The following is a 16,179-nucleotide window of genomic DNA, read 5'->3' on the forward strand; positions in this document are numbered from 1 at the left end:
TTACATACCGCTCCCAGTGCTCATTTGAGGCTGAGTCGACCTAGGGGAGGCCCAGGACCGGTTCAGATAATCGTCACCGGCGGTGTTGGCCATGAGCGGGAATCGAACTCGGGTCGCCGGGTTCTTAGAACAGCACTGACCGCTGCCCCTCCCCTACAACCCCCACTCAGCCCCCCACCCCCCTCCCTCTAGCCCCCAACCCCCCGTACGCTGACGGTGCCTCGCTGCGTTATTTAATTTCTAGGGTCAAATGGAGATTTGTTTTGTTGTTGTTATTGTTATTTAACACAACTGGCTACGTGATCATGTGCCGACTAAAAATGGGTTTCTCATTTATTTATTATTATTATGATTTTAGCTGCCTGGCTTTTTTTTCCCGGAATGGAATTACTTGACACGTCCACGTCAACAAGGTTATGCGTATTCTTGGTTCTTTTGGTAAAGTCACGTAGATAGAAAATAAAAATAAAATAAAATATATTTTAAAATTAACATCATACATTGAACAAAAATAAAAGCAAAAAAAAAACCCGCGACGTTTCGATCGCAACACAAGCAGTCTTCATCAGGCCAGATTTGAATTCTTTTCATTTTCTATCTACGTGACTTTACCGAAAGAAACAAGAATATGAATTCCTGCAATCACGAAAAGTTGTAAGTACAAATTTACGGTTATACATGTAATGTATGTGTATGGTTGGGCTTTTGGTCGCGCGTACATAGAATAGCGCGTTGCACTGCGAACCTGACCAACCGGGTTCAATTCCCACTCACGGCCAACACCAGTGGCGATTATTTCAACCAGCCTTGGGCCTCCCCTAGGTCGACTCAGCCTCAAATTAGTACCTGGTGGGGTGTGAAAACATCGCCACGGGCGAGACAAATGCGACCGGGCGTGGCGTTGGCCACCCACCCCCTCGTGTGCCGTGCCAGCCTTCATAGGTGCTCGCTAACAGCACTTGCCCCTACAGTCCGTTAAGGCTATACGGGTGATCTTTGCGTCTTTGTTTTTTAGGGGGGGATTGTTTTCGCACCGTACGTAGCCAACCTTGCTAATCGGAGGTTACGAACAACAACAACAACAACATCAGCAAACAACGCTGACCTCGCGAGTGAAGCTATAAATGCACCCATACTCTTTTGTCCTTTCGGTAAAGTCACGTAGGTATGAAATGAAATGAATGGAAAATAAATGTACTGTAAATGAATAGGCGAACGCTTCGGCGAGCGGTCACTCCCTCTCTGTCTGCCCATGGAGGAGGAGGGCCACCGGTGCGGCGCTTCGCCCACTCTTCTGGACGGGCGTCTTGTGTGCGAACTTTGTTGAGTTTCTTTGTTTGTTGTTAATTTGTGATTGGCCACGGCAAAGCCAATGCAATGTCGCACGGCAGAGCAGTTCGTAATGGATTTGTTATTTTAATAGCACGCCAAAAGGGCTGGTAATATTATTTGTACTCGTAACATTGTTATTCTAAAATTACTTTTTCCTTGCCATCAATTTCTTATTTTGTCGTCTTTTATATTTTTGTTATATTTTTCCAAACTTCATCTCCATTTTACAGTCGCCGTCGCATCGTCACGAGGCGTAGACTCCTTTCGAGTCTCTCGCGGAAGCGGTAATCGCAGAACTACCTCCGAGATCTCTTCGAGTGATCGCCGGTCAAGCACAATCGAGGCGAAGCTCTCACCCACCCGATACCAAATTCTCAGCGCTGGAATTCCACCAAATCGGAACCAATTTTGTCCCAACTTTGTAACCTCACGGCCGAGTCAGAACGGCGTCATCCGTTCAGCCTATATCGCTAAATATAACGTCATTTATTTTATTTTAATTATCACATTCCAAAGAAATAATTATAATTCCACGCAAATTACCACGCAACCCTTGTGCCAAATTAACCCCGACCGCCAATCACAACTAATTGTGCGTATCCAGAACGCGACTGCCAATTGTCCAATTAGGGAATGATGGACAATTTGAAATGCCTTTAGGCGATTCCTGCAGATTCGTATGGAGCCAGCGTCTGCCAGGGAAGTTTATCCGAGGTGAGGAACTAAACTAAAACTGAACAATTGTTTTGTTTAACAGGTAAGGCCCACTGAGCTATATACCTCTCTTTTTTCAGAAGCGAATTCGAGTGCTGTTGATTCTAAATGTGGAGGGGAAAAAACCGGAGGACCCGGAAAAAATTCCTCGCGACCACGGATAGAACATTTGCTCTCCAAATATACAGCAGGCATCAGGGTCGGGATCGATCCCACGACCTCCTGTATACCAGGCGATGTAGTTAACATCTCACCACCGTGGAAAGCTCGAGCCACCCACAACTCACCCACAAGCGAGGTGAGTGACTCGGAGGAAACCCATGCAAAAACAGCGGAAAGAAATCAAACAAACTTCGATTTAAAGCTTTCGTGACTGCAGAGATTCATCTTATTGGTTCTTTCGGTAAAGTCACGTAGAAGGGAAATGATAAAATAATAAAAATAAAACGTAATAAAAATTATTATCACGACGTTTCGGCCACAGCGCAAGCAGCCGTCCTCAGGTGAAGAACAGGTCTGTCGGAAAGACGCGGTTGGTCCAGAGGTCCTAAAGACGCTGTCTTCTCGACAGACCTGTTCTTCACCTGAGGACGGCTGCTTGCGTTGTGGCCGAAACGTCGTGAGAATTATTTTATTATGTTTTAGTTTGATTATTGTATCATTTCCCTTCTACGTGACTTTACCGAAAGAACCAAGAAGATGAACACACAAACTCCACGCAGAAATGTACCCGAGTCAGGAATCAAACCCAGGCTCTTCCTGTGAGGCACGAGTGTTACCGTTGCGCCACACTGCCGCCCATGCTACCGTGATGCAATGGTGGTGCACACTTGAACTTGCGATCCAGAGGTCACTGTCACGGCAGTTGAAACAATGTGCCAGTTAAGTTTCTTTAACCCCATCCGGCCGGCAGCCAGTCGATCGGCAGGCCACGGGTGGTGGGGTCAAGTGTAGGTACCCCCCGCCTCTTCTCCCGATATGCCTGGTAAGCGTGTAAGAGCAGGCTAAACATATTGTCTCGAGCGGTTCTCTAGCAGGCACTCCAGTGGAGAGGCTCTTCTGCCGGTTGTGGCGTGAGCAGGCAATTGCAGGGCCGCGCCCTTGCCTTTGAGCTTTCGACAATTATTTTGAGAGGAGCAAATCGTTCAACTGTCTCGTTGGTTGGCTTTACGAGCATTTGTTTTTTTGTCTTGCGGTGGTGAGCGGATGGTCCAGAGGTCCTAAATTTTAAAGCTTTTGAAAAAGGGCCCTACGTTGAAAGGCAAAATGTATTTTCTCTGATTAATATCAATAAAATAACAATTTTCTGGGTCTCAAAGAGGGGGGCCCATACTCCCCCCCCCAGCGCGCCCACCCAGCCTTATCCCCCTCCCCCCACCTCGTTGGATAGACCACTTCTACAAATTCAGACCATTGCTATGATGCCGCGCCTCTGGCGTGTGGGGTCGTTGCAAGCGGCGGCATGTGTTTGAGAAAAATGCCTTCCATTTGCCGGGGCATCAGAACACGGGGTGACATTTAATCACTAGGTTTACAATAAGGAGGAGGAGGAATTACTCAATTCACAGAATTGTTTCGCTTTAATGGATTTCCAGCGGCGCCGTGCCACGTGATTAATGCGTCGCGTTCACAGTTTTCTCCCGATTATGGCCGTCGGTGATAGGACAGAATCCGTCACGTGCAGCTTCGAATGAAAATCGCTCTCAACAGCAGCTAAATGCGGTTATACGAAATAAAGAATATTAAATATTGAGCTTGCGATCGTTGCAATCGTATCCTGTGTGCGAGCAGGCTGAGTCTCGTGCGAGTGTGTTAACGATTTCAATCTGTGCTGTGGATTTCAACGGGTAACTTGTATTTAAAGAATTAATTGTCACTTACGGAATTTATATAAACGCTGAAAAGAAAAAGCGCGCATACGCATGGGTTTATATTTGTCCTCAGGATGTGGTATTTAATTAGCGGCGTGGAAGACAACGGGCAGCCACTAATCGTGGAACGTTGGGCTAACGTTGCCCGAACGTTGGGCTCGTGCAGTCTACAATCACCAATGGTAAAGGTGCAGCCCTGCAACGTCTTGGCCAAGCCACCACTGCTGGCGGGAGGAGCCTTCTCCACTTGAAGGAGGCTCTTTCTCGACTTCTCGAGGGCATATTTGGTCGACTCGTCCCCGTTGGCCAGACGTCTCAGAAGGAGCGGTGGGATTTCGATGTAAAGCTTTCGTGACTGCAGGGATTCATCTTTCATTCAGACGCTGTCTCCCCGACAGACCTGGTCTTCACCTGAGGACGGCTGCTTGCGTAGTGGCCGAAACGTCGTGGGAATTACTTTATTATGTTTTATTTTTATTATTTTATTATTTCCATTCTACGTGACTTTACCGAAAGAACCAAGAAGAGCGGTGGGATTGTCCACACTTTACCCCACTTTAGGCGGCCCGTCGATCTAATGTGGATGGACCCGCGTACTCTGCTGGGTGCACAGATACGTTGGTGGGGCAAGGGGGCTGCGGATTTAAAGGAACTCGCTCCATTGTTTCAACTGCCGTTCCGGGAGATCGGATTGAACCGGCGACCTCTGAATTGCAAGTCTGGGTATAGGGACCAGGCCAACAGGCGTACGCATGATACTTTTATGCGGCGACAGAAGCTCATTCATGCTAATCTCCCTCCCTAATCCTTCTGTCCCGAATCTCTCCCGTTAACACAACTGACGTGCTTGCGTCCGTGGATGGAATTCCTTTCCAGCTCAGACCCCGCTTGCTTGCCCATCGCCACGTTAATAACCTCGTGTTGTAAGAGCTCCCTCGCTGGTTTCAGCAGTTCCGCTGTTGGATTCTATTTTCTCCGCCTGAGGACGACCGCTTGTGTCGCCATCGAAACGTCGTGATTTATTTTATCTCATACCTACGTGACTTTACCGAAATAACCAAAAAGTATGCGTACGCATATTGGCGAACCATGCACTCATGTCTTTTTCACGGTTACAATATTCCAAGTTTCGGGCCAGCCCCCCCCCCCCCCTCTCTGCCTGATGTGTTTCGTTCGTGCCCAACCTTTCGTCGACATTACGTTGAACGTTGAGACGAGTTGAAAGTAAGCGAGTCAAGGAATGTGAAGGGAAAAAAATTGTGCGTGCACGTGGATTGCGCGCTGTGCTCTCCCACACACACGCGAGCTCGTCTCCCCGAGTATTTAATTAGCGGGTCGTAGCTGTCGTGCCAAACACGCGTTTTTTTAATATTTGCAAGAGTCTTTTTTCTTGTTCTCTCACTCTCTCTCTCGGTTATTTTTGATCCACGTGTCTCCGAGTGTTGGGCACGAACCCGTTTGATTTGATTAACTGAGCCGGTACATATCGGCTAAGACGCAAAGTGGCGACGGAGCCTGCGACTAACGTTTCGTTCGCATTGGACGAGCGTTTAGGAGAGTTGTCGCGACCTCACGCTGCTGACAGACGGGCGGACAGACGGACAACACCGATGGATGCATAATTGCGTTCAACATTGTCTGGTAAGTGTTCAAAAGTTAATTTAAAAACCCACAGGAGAGATAGAAAGCAAACAAAGAACACTTCCAACAATGATGGAATTAACCGCTCCCACGTCCTGTGGATATACAGTCGTGGCCTCCTCGCCATAGGAATGTGGAATTTCCACCAGCGACTCTGGCGGGGCTGTAAGCAGGAGATAAGAAGCACCAATGCCTCACCAATGCTCGTTTGAGCAGCACAAAGTCACTTTGAAATGTCCATTTTGACCTGCTGTAAAAAAATATTTTTCAGCAAAAATCACAACTTCCGGGACTTGCTCCATTGATCTGTAGTGTTTTTTCGTTGGGCAATGGATGTGAGAACAAGCGCGGATTTGAATTCCAAAAAGGTTGGGGGTGGTGGTGGGCGGGGTGGGTTTGCTCTCTTAATTTTCTCCTGCGCGTTCAAACAACACGGCAAAAGAAAATACAAAGCGCGGAGTGGAGGGGGGGTGGCGATAGCGAGAGGCGAGAGCGAGTGGCTTGTTAAACTCTAACGAACCCGCGAGAACCTCGCAGAGCCAAGCAGGGAGAGGCCCGGTGCCCGCTTCGCTAATGCCGGTCTAAATCATTCCTCCAATTACCGATCACGTAACGAACAGACCAGATCGGACACCTGGACGGAATGAAAATGTGAACGTAATTAAGAGGGGAACTTGATTAAAATCCACCGGAGCTCGCGGGGTGGGGTGGGGGGTGTTTGGGACGAGGATTACCAGGGTGCTAGAATGAGACCCGGTTTTAATCAAATAGATTTATTTATTTTAATTTACGCGCGCGCACGTGCGTTCACTCTCAGAGAGAAATGTGAGTGATCCAGGAGGTGCGGGAAAACACGGATAACCGGGAAGGCAGCAGTCAGAACCGGCGCTTACAATTGTCCCCAAGCTCTGCGATCCTATATTTGGATGTTTGGCCATGCACGTTGGAGGAAACCAGAGGGCGCAGAAAAAAAAAAGCCGACGCGTGCTTGGAGGCGGTGACAAACAATACCGACGTGCAGATTGAAATCATCCCACTTGCTGTACTGCCACCGTGCCCCTGGCCAACAACTAGGAGATGACAACCTCGATGGAGTGGCGGGGCAAGGAGGGAGTTTCACGATTATGTGGTTGCATATGTATAGGTGCTCGCTAACAGCACTTGCCCCAACAGTCTGTTGAGGCCATACGGGGGATCTTTTTCTTTGTGTGTATTATCTACGTGTGAGTGTGTATGTGTGCACGGTAGTGGTCAATGCAATGCACTATGAACCCAGCAACTCGCGTTCGACTGCCGCTCACGGCCAACACCAGTGACGATTATCTGAACCGGTCCTGTGCCTCCCCTGGGTCGACTCGGCCTCAAATGAGTACCTGGTGCGGTGTGTAAACATCGCCACGAAGGGAGACAAAGGCGGTCGGGTGTATTGTTGGCCACCCATCCGCCTCGTGTCCCGTGCCGGTCATCATAGGTGCTCGCAAACATCACTTGCCCCAGCAGTCTGTGCAGCCTAATCGGGGGATCTTTGTCTTTACCTTTGAGCCGCTGCCCCGACAGTGCTGGGCTGTAGGCCGCGTGTCCGGCACACAGCCACAACGGCGCCCGGGTTTCTTACAAACGTCGACGGCTTCATCTTTTGTTCTAATGCACGGGTATCATGGAACGTGAAGTCAATCAGAACGAGGATAAATAAATAAATAGCGCAAATAACCGCTTACATCAAACCCCGCGTTTTCAAACTATTTACAGCTCTATTGCGACATGTGGACATTTAATTTGGTTTTGGCACTCTATTAACGGTGGAAGGAGAGAGGAGTAAATTGAATGTTGCTATGGCTTTCAAAATGTTGATGAATGAGGTTTTCTTAATAATGGAGAGAAAAATTCATTAAAGCAGAGCCCAGCTCGAGACACATTAGGGCCCTCTTTATAATTGCCTAGGGGAAGGAAAGAAAATAATATAAATATATATAAATAAAAAATATATATAAATCGCAATACCCCATTGTGAGAATTGTGAATCGCCATTCTAGGTACACTGCCGAGCATTAATTCTTCCAATTTCACAGCAATTTGCATTGCGTCCGCATGCACCAGACCTTGCTCTGTGCGCGCAACAACACGCGCACACACGGACACGCGGCAGTCGAGTAAACGTGCAACAGAAATCGAAAGGGCGCGTCGCGGCTGGAAAGGAATAATGGCTGGTCGAGGCTAACGATGAAACGGCAGCTAAAGGCAGGAACATTCCTGAGAAGATGTCACTTCAGTGTACCGTGTCTTGATGCATGTATTCATACGACTGTTAGGAATCGTACGGAAAGGGAAGTGTTAAGTGGGTTGCGGGGCAAGATGCGGCGATGGATGCGATCGCGGCCCGCGGTCGAAGCTAACGGCCGAAGGAGCTTGGCTCGTGTGCGGGAGCCACGACTAATTGGTGTTACATTGCGACGCCGTGCGTGAGTCGTGACCATGGCATGGGTGAGGCTGTCATCCAGCGGTGGATAGACCATGGCCGCTGATGACGATCCAGCTATGTGTGTACGGTGGATGTCTTGCAGAGCAAGGGGAAAATAAAAAATAAAACCAACATCCCTTGAAGATACGTATACCATGGCAGTGTGTCTCGGGCTGCCTGCTACAAAGGTGAAAATTACATTTAATGAAAAAAAATACTTGAAAGTTACTGTCAGGAGCAACCCTAGAGACACGACTGCAACATCACTCGAGCACTTCTTAATATAGTATCGCCGCGGTGATGCAACTGAGCAACTGATGAAAGCCGCTTGCGAGTTTTTTTTCATGCACTGTTTTTTTTGTAATTTCCTCAATAAAAAAATCTTCAAACGCGTGTCAGGTGAGTCTCCAACCACTGGGAATACGCTCGCACGCTAAAGCTTTGCCACATCGTCAATTGGGGTTTGCCAGGATCGTCCTCGAGTCGAGGACGCAGGAAACATGCCACGGCAGCGTTGTGGACCAACGTTGGGCATGTGATTGGTAAATGTTGGCCGAACGTTCCATTTTAACTGGGGTTTGTCCCCCATCCCCTCCACTAGGAAATTTATCTCCGGGTCTTTAAAAGTCCCCTGGCTTTGTTGTCAGTTGTTGCTTAACAACAACAACAATAATAATAAGAAGAAGAAAAATGATGACAACGATACACCGCTCAATACAATGCATTCACAATTTGTGTCCCTTCTTCTGCTGTCGTGCGGTGTTCTTTCAATCGCCGTGGCATGATGTGTGCTCCGGTTTGTTATACATCAGAGGTGGCAACAGCATTTCCATACCTATCAATCCGAACAGTTTACTGGTATTCTTGTACAGGGAAATTTAGTTTTCAGGTCCACACAGCGTACAGCCGTTTCAATTAGGGCAAAAAATCTAACTTTTGTCTATTTGTTTGTTTATCCCTCTTGTGATGGGACTTTGTAAGATGAACGTTGAGATTTATGAGGGGCACGGGGTGACCAATAAGGTCTGAATTGGTCTGTAAAAAATTAACCCGTAAAAACAAAGTTTTTCACTATAAATCCTTTATATGCGTGGCATCGGTTTTATTTTATTATTCATTTCTGTTTAGCTTGCGTAAGAGTTTCATTTTTATCACATTGGTATTTTAAATTAAATATGACTTTTTTTTTCCTAAAAAGTGGAAAATTTTGGAAAAAAATTTTCACGAAAATAAATTGTCACGCACAACGAGTCTGTGTGCAAAATGTCAGCTCGAATGGATCACGGGAAGTGGGTTAAAAAACGACCGAAAGATTTGCACGGTCGTAAGCGCGCAAGCAAGCAAGTGAACTTAATATAAAGGATATAAAAAGGTAGAGCACTGATAAGGGGTTTACGTGTATGCATTTCAGACAACAGATTTAGATAGCAAATACATAAAATCTACTGCCGGGCACAAACAAAAGCAGAAGGAGGCTCCCTCAGCCTTGCAATGGTTAATCTTCTCCCCAATATGCAACGACTTGCAAACTGCTGCACTACTAATGGACGGACTGTGCAGTCTTCGTCCGGGCATCTCAACCTCCTGGCCAAGTTCACCGGCTGCCATTTTAAATACATCAGTGGCCAATCACAGGGAGTCACAAGTATCACGTGACCAGACACAGAGAAGCACACCTGCAATGCCTCGTGACAGTGAGAGACCAATCAAAGCCAGTGTCATCATAGTTGGGTTTGGGTGAATCCAAAGTGTGCATCATTGACGAAGCTCCGTTCTTAGTAGGGATGCCACATAGAGTTGCCACCTTTCTGGGGTTTGACCTTGTTTTGACCCCGGTTTGACCCGGGCAGTCCATGAATTTGCCTCTGTGTTCTGGTGGCAGAAATTAATTTGTACCGAGATCCGTTTACTGGTATTGCGTGGAGCTTTATTTACAGGCAGATTGCACCGTGTTGATAATAGGGCTTTTGCTGACTGAAAAATACGTCCGGATTTGGTCTATAGTGGAGAAGGTGGCAACCCTTTTGCCACCTCTGAGATACGTAAAAAAAACACCCTGGGAAGAAGACGAAGAATTTCTCAATACCAGAAGAGGGCAGAGCTACAAATGGGCTACAGGCGTCGCATAATGTTGCAGTGCAGTATACAAGGTGCTGGAGGTACAAGGTCATGTGTTGGACACTTGCCAGACGTCCACGCGAAAGCTGATCCCTGTCCTTTCCACAACCAACCTCTCATTGATTCCCATCTCCCGAGATAACGGATTCCGAGCTCCGGCCCGTAGCGTAGCAGAATCGAGGAACCGACGATCATAAGCTCAGCCGCAGGTCTCCACAGCAGCCTCTTAGCGTCTGGGGCAGCAGTGGCGACACCCGGTAGCGCGTTGATCTTTAATTCATTGATTTAGTGATGAAAATCTCAATCAACAATGATGCCGATGATTACTTTGTGTCACATACATACATACAGAGAGTGAGAGAGAGAGGCGAGAGCAAATATTGGCTTCGCCACGGATCGTGATCCATCCATGAAGAGCTATACACTCTCATCATCGCCGCGGCTTGCTTGAGAGCAACACGGACCTGTCACATTTCAGATCGGGTCACGGAACTTGTAACCACTGACTGGGCCAGCTTTCACGAGCGTGGTTGAGTAATTCGTCGGGGTTACTCGTTTGAACAAGCTCGCCTGTCAACTGTGTGTGTGGTTATATTTCTGCGCCAGTGTGTGCGTGTGTGTATATAAATATGTTCTTCTGGCAGAAATACAACTTTTGTACACGTGGCACAACACGGGAAGAGGAGTAGACTCAATGATACAATGCCTGGGCAAGAGAAAAAGGAGAAGAGAATGGGGAATGAGTTGAGAAGGAGTGGAGAAACGGGAGTCAGGGGGTCGAGGGAAATGACTTCGAGGTCGTGGATGAAGGGGTTACTGGACATCTGTGAAAATAGCTTGATAGCTCATCGGATTCCTCCAGTATAAAGACACATTCTGATTCTGAATAGAGGAAGGAGGGAGAGGCGACGTCAGGGCCTCGACGCTGCTGCTGCTGCACGGAGGAGCGGCGTCTGTTTTCACAGTGGGCGGGCGGCGCAGAAAGGGGAGGGGTTAATAGTGGGCGTGGCCACACAGGAGTCAAGCGGTTTTGCGGGAGGCTTGAGCTGATTGAGATCCATAGCTGTCGGCATCCATGTAGTCTACAACCACCAGAGGTGCAGGTAAAAGCGCAGCCCTGCAATTTCTTGCCCACGCCACTGCTGGCGGAAGGGCCTCCGCCACGAGAGGGATCTCTTAGATGGAAGCTCCAGAGACACTTTCACGCTGACCTTACATCATCGAAGAATTGGTGTGAGTACCCACACTTTACCCCACCACACGTGACCGACCCGCCGTGGCGTAACCCATTTGTGCTGCTGAATGGACAGAGGCGGGTGGGGGGGGTTAGAAACTTGCGCGATTATTACAACTGCCGCACCTGGAGATCGAATCGAACTGCCGCACCTTTGGATTGTAAGTCCGGTACGCTGACATTCCTCCCAACCCCCACACCAATGCAGTGCTTGCGACATCGCCATCCCCGGGGTTGATCGACTGCTGGATGAAGGCCTATGAGTGTTGCCTAACCATACTGCACCACCATGGTTCGTGTGAGTTGCGTAAAATTAGGGGCTAGAAGCCAGGACCCATTGCGATATCATGCCCAACCATGCCCTGGGATTGAACCCAGGTTACCTTGGTTTCCTGGGTTCAGTTCGCGTGCAGGTGCTGGGTGGGTTGTTGTATCGCAGGATCGTAGGAGGTGGTGCTGGCAGCTCTGGGGTGGCCTTCATCCAGCAGTGGATTGACCATGGCTGGTCATGATGATGAGTTGGGTTTATAGCGTTGTACGCAAACAGCTGCACCACCCCCTCCCTTTTCCCCAAGTGTCCCCTCCCCCCACCCCCCACAAATGGGTGATGAATTGTTCTGCAAAGTCTCGGATAATAGGAAGAATGATTTGTGTTGCTCAGATCGATTGCGGGTCGCGGATAAAGGGATTAACTCGACAACGGAGACACGGACGAGAGGCAATTCGCCGTGCACGATGCTCCACAACCACAACAACAACAACAACAGCAAACACACCCCGATGATCGTCAAGTGATCTTCCTGGCAATCCTCTTCTGCCCACAGCTGTGATTGCATCGTTGACGTCCGCGAGGTTTCACAAATATAACGCGCTCACTGGTGGTGCCATTCCCAGGGTATTCGCTGGATTACTTTCCCCATCCGCCCTGTGTCAAGCCTCACGTTGAATGTTGTTGAACCAGCCGGGAAGTTGAGAGGTGACGATGAGTCTCAGATTGTTGAGTGCGTGCGCAAGTGAATGAACGAGCGAATGAGTGAACAGTGGGTGCGTGATTGAATGATTGATTGAATGAGTGAGTGAGTGAGTGATCGGGTGCGGAGTGATGTTAACGTTTATTTTCTTCAACCAGCTGAGAACTCCAAAGGCCAGGATAATCTTCATTTTCGAGAGTGAGTGCATGAGTGGGTGGGTGAGAGATTGAGGAAAGTGAGTGGGTGAGTGAATGACTGCACGAGTGAGTGAACGAGTGAGATTAAGTTTATTTTGTTTAGCTAGATGAGTACTCGGGAGGTCAGGATGAAGTCTCATTTTCAAGAGCGACCTGGGCATCAGTCTGCTTGTAGGAGGGTGGGGGGATGGGGACGATGATCGTTGCTGTGTGTAATCCCAATTAAACATGTAGTTTTGGTGATATGTTCCTAACGCCTGACACTCTGTACGCTGCGTGTGATGCTGGGTCGGCTACGTGGATTTTCATGCAATGAAAACCAAAAAATATATTCGTGAAAGGCTCATTACAATTGTAACTAATTATTAGTTTTTTTGCTGCGAGAGTAATTAATTGTCTCCAAAATATACCAGCGCCGCTTCTGATAAAAGGCAATTTGCACCCCTTTTTTGTATTACATTTTTTCGTGTTGCACACCGTGAAACAGAAATGCATTTACTATCAATCTTAATTTAGGAGCTTTCGTGACTGCAGGAATTATTCTTTGGTTCTTTTCGGTTAAGTCACGTCTAAAAATAAAATAATAAATTAAAATAACATATTACGACGTTTCGATTGCAACACAAGCAATCATCATCAGGTATAAAAGAAATAGCAACAAAAATCTAACTAGAAAACTATAGACAGACATACAAGCAGACAGACATCACAACGGCACACAGAGAGAGGACACAAATCGGCACAAAGAGAGGGGTCGTTTCTGTGACGGTCCCTTAAATATAGAGAGGGGGGGCGGGGACGGAGAGAGGGAGGGGGCAGAGAGAATTAGCATATCAATGAGTGTACGGCAACGTACTGCTGTTGCAAGTAAGATGACAATGTGGAACGGGCACGCAAAATTGAAAACGCGCACGCAAAATTGAAAATTAGGAGACAGGCACACGAAAATTAAATAACCTAGCAAAATAACGAAATGTGATGTAATACAACACAGAGAGTCGGTTAACACACAATTAACGCATAGCCTGGTTGATTACGTGTTTCAAAATTTGCTTAGTTAGAATTTTAAGTGTGAAAATTCCAAAGAGAGGACACAGGCAGAGAGAACAAATAGCCAGAAAGAAAAAGGATAAGCTTAAAACTTCCCCGTAGAAGTGGTTCAATCTTAATTTAGGAGCTTTCGTGACTGCAGGAATTATTCTTTGGTTCTTTTCGGTTAAGTCACGTCTAAAAGTAAAATAATAAATTAAAATAACATATTACGACGTTTCGATTGCAACACAAGCAATCATCATCAGGTATAAAAGAAATAGCAACAAAAATCTAACTAGAAAACTATAGACAGACAGACATACAAGCTAATTCTCTCTGCCCCCTCCCTCTCTCCGTCCCCGCCCCCCCTCTCTATATTTAAGGGACCGTCACAGAAACGACCCCTCTCTTTGTGCCGATTTGTGTCCTCTCTCTGTGTGCCGTTGTGATGTCTGTCTGCTTGTATGTCTGTCTATAGTTTTCTAGTTAGATTTTTGTTGCTATTTCTTTTATACCTGATGATGATTGCTTGTGTTGCAATCGAAACGTCGTAATATGTTATTTTAATTTATTATTTTATTTTTAGACGTGACTTAACCGAAAAGAACCAAAGAAGCATTTACTATCGCTGTCAATTAGTCACAAGGATACACTTCTGAGTATGTTGGACTTCATTTCAACGAACCTGTTTGTCCCCCCCCCCACGGACAACTTCATGTTGCCTTGTCAAGATGCAAACATCCAGCCTACATCCAAAGTGCTGAATGAACAAAAAATGTTTGTGCACAGACACACATAGGCAGAGGCGAAGACTCTTGGAGCAATTGCTGTTGGTGTAACACCTCTGAAGGTCGCCACGGCACATGAGGGGATGCGTGGCCAGCACCACGCCCGGCCACATTTGCCTCCCTAAGTGGCGATGTTCATACACCCCACCAAGGACTGACACACACAAACGCACATATACATATCCACGGAGGCGAAGTATCTTGGTCTTTTAAATCGTAATTGCTGACCAAAGGCCCAGAGCCCTGCCACGCAAAAGCAAGCGACAGAATTTCATTCGTGAATTTCAAGTTCCCGAAGTTGCCCCTAACACGTGCAGCAAAACGTCGGACATCGTGCCCGGATCGGCGAGCAAGGTGCACTGGGCAGTCCTGAAGACGTCGGCACTGATGTTCTCCACCGATTCGCTTTGTTCCAGAGCTCAAATCCTAGGCATTGTGCCGACACGCGAGCAGACAGGACCTATTTAGCTAAACATAGCTTTTGCTAAATCATCATTACATCATTAGAGGATTACACCGTTAAACCCAATATCCACGTGATTCCGCTGATGCGCTCTCCACATTCAGTGGTCCACTCTCACGCCTTCTTTCATTCAAGTGCTCGTCCTTACAAACTCAATGACTACTCCTTACGAGGTCAATGACTCTTTCTTACAAGTCCAAGACTCGTCCTTACAAAGTCAAGGACTCTTCCTTGCAAGGTCAATGACTTTTCCTTCCGAGTCATTGAATCTTCCTTACAAGTCCAAGACTCGTCCTTACAAGGTCAAGGACTCTACCTTCGAAGTCAAGGTCTGTTTTTTGCACGTCAACAACCAAAGTTATTTCCTACTCAACTGACACATTGAGGTTGGTACTTCTCTTTCGTTTACAGCCCTCTGAGCTAGTGACGGAAATTCCACATTCATATTACGGGGACGAGTCTGTGCATAGGACAACCGCTGACCAGGATTTGAACCCTCAATCCTACCAGCCACGAGCCGCTCGTTCTACCCCAGAGTCAACTGGTTGGATAAAACACTTCAATAATAAATCGAAATAAATGACGAAAAACCACCATCACTTCTGTCATCGTTAGCATAACAGAGGAGCATTCGACGTGAAAACCCACGAGTTTGAATCGACACGCATGGGACAGTCACGTGTTACCAACTCCCACACCCACGTCACAAAGGGCTCGTTGGGCATACGCACAGAAGGTGTGCGCCATTTTATTTTTACACGTGTCTGGGTGACGTTTGAAACAATAAACTGCGCGCCACACGGCGGTGTTCTCATTCACTTTGAGTTTATACAGAATTCGCGGCATTCCTTTTTTTTATGGGAGCAAAATGCCGTCCGCTATTTGCCCTTATTTTGGACAGGAAGATAAAAAACGTATCATCATAATAATAATAACAGCGCCAGTTGAGAGGAAAAACAATTTGGCAACGAGAGAGAGAGAGAGCCATTGAGAAGAGGCCGTCTCAATTTGACAGCCACCGGTTTTCACAATTAAATTAAAAACGTCAAAATTCCCAGGGAAGGAAACCCTTCCCCCAACCTTCCCCCCTCTCTCCGCCCCCCGCCCCCCACCACCTTGCTGCATTAATCTTTGAATATTATAAAAACGTATAACTGTTTTTTCCCTTTGTACACATTCAATCTGAGAAGAGCCCAATTAACATTTTTCCCCCCTCGCTCCCTCCTCTCTCCTGACTTTAATGTCGGGTCTCTAAGTGCTCGGCTCATTTTACCCAAACTGTCAAACATCTCACTCGGAGAGAGAGAGAGAATCAAGACTCCGCCGATGAGAAAATAATTATCCATCTCCAGTAAAGGAA

Source organism: Lampetra planeri, chromosome 37 (genome assembly GCF_965212315.1).
Source record: "Lampetra planeri chromosome 37, kcLamPlan1.2.h2, whole genome shotgun sequence".
Taxonomy (NCBI): domain Eukaryota; kingdom Metazoa; phylum Chordata; class Hyperoartia; order Petromyzontiformes; family Petromyzontidae; genus Lampetra; species Lampetra planeri.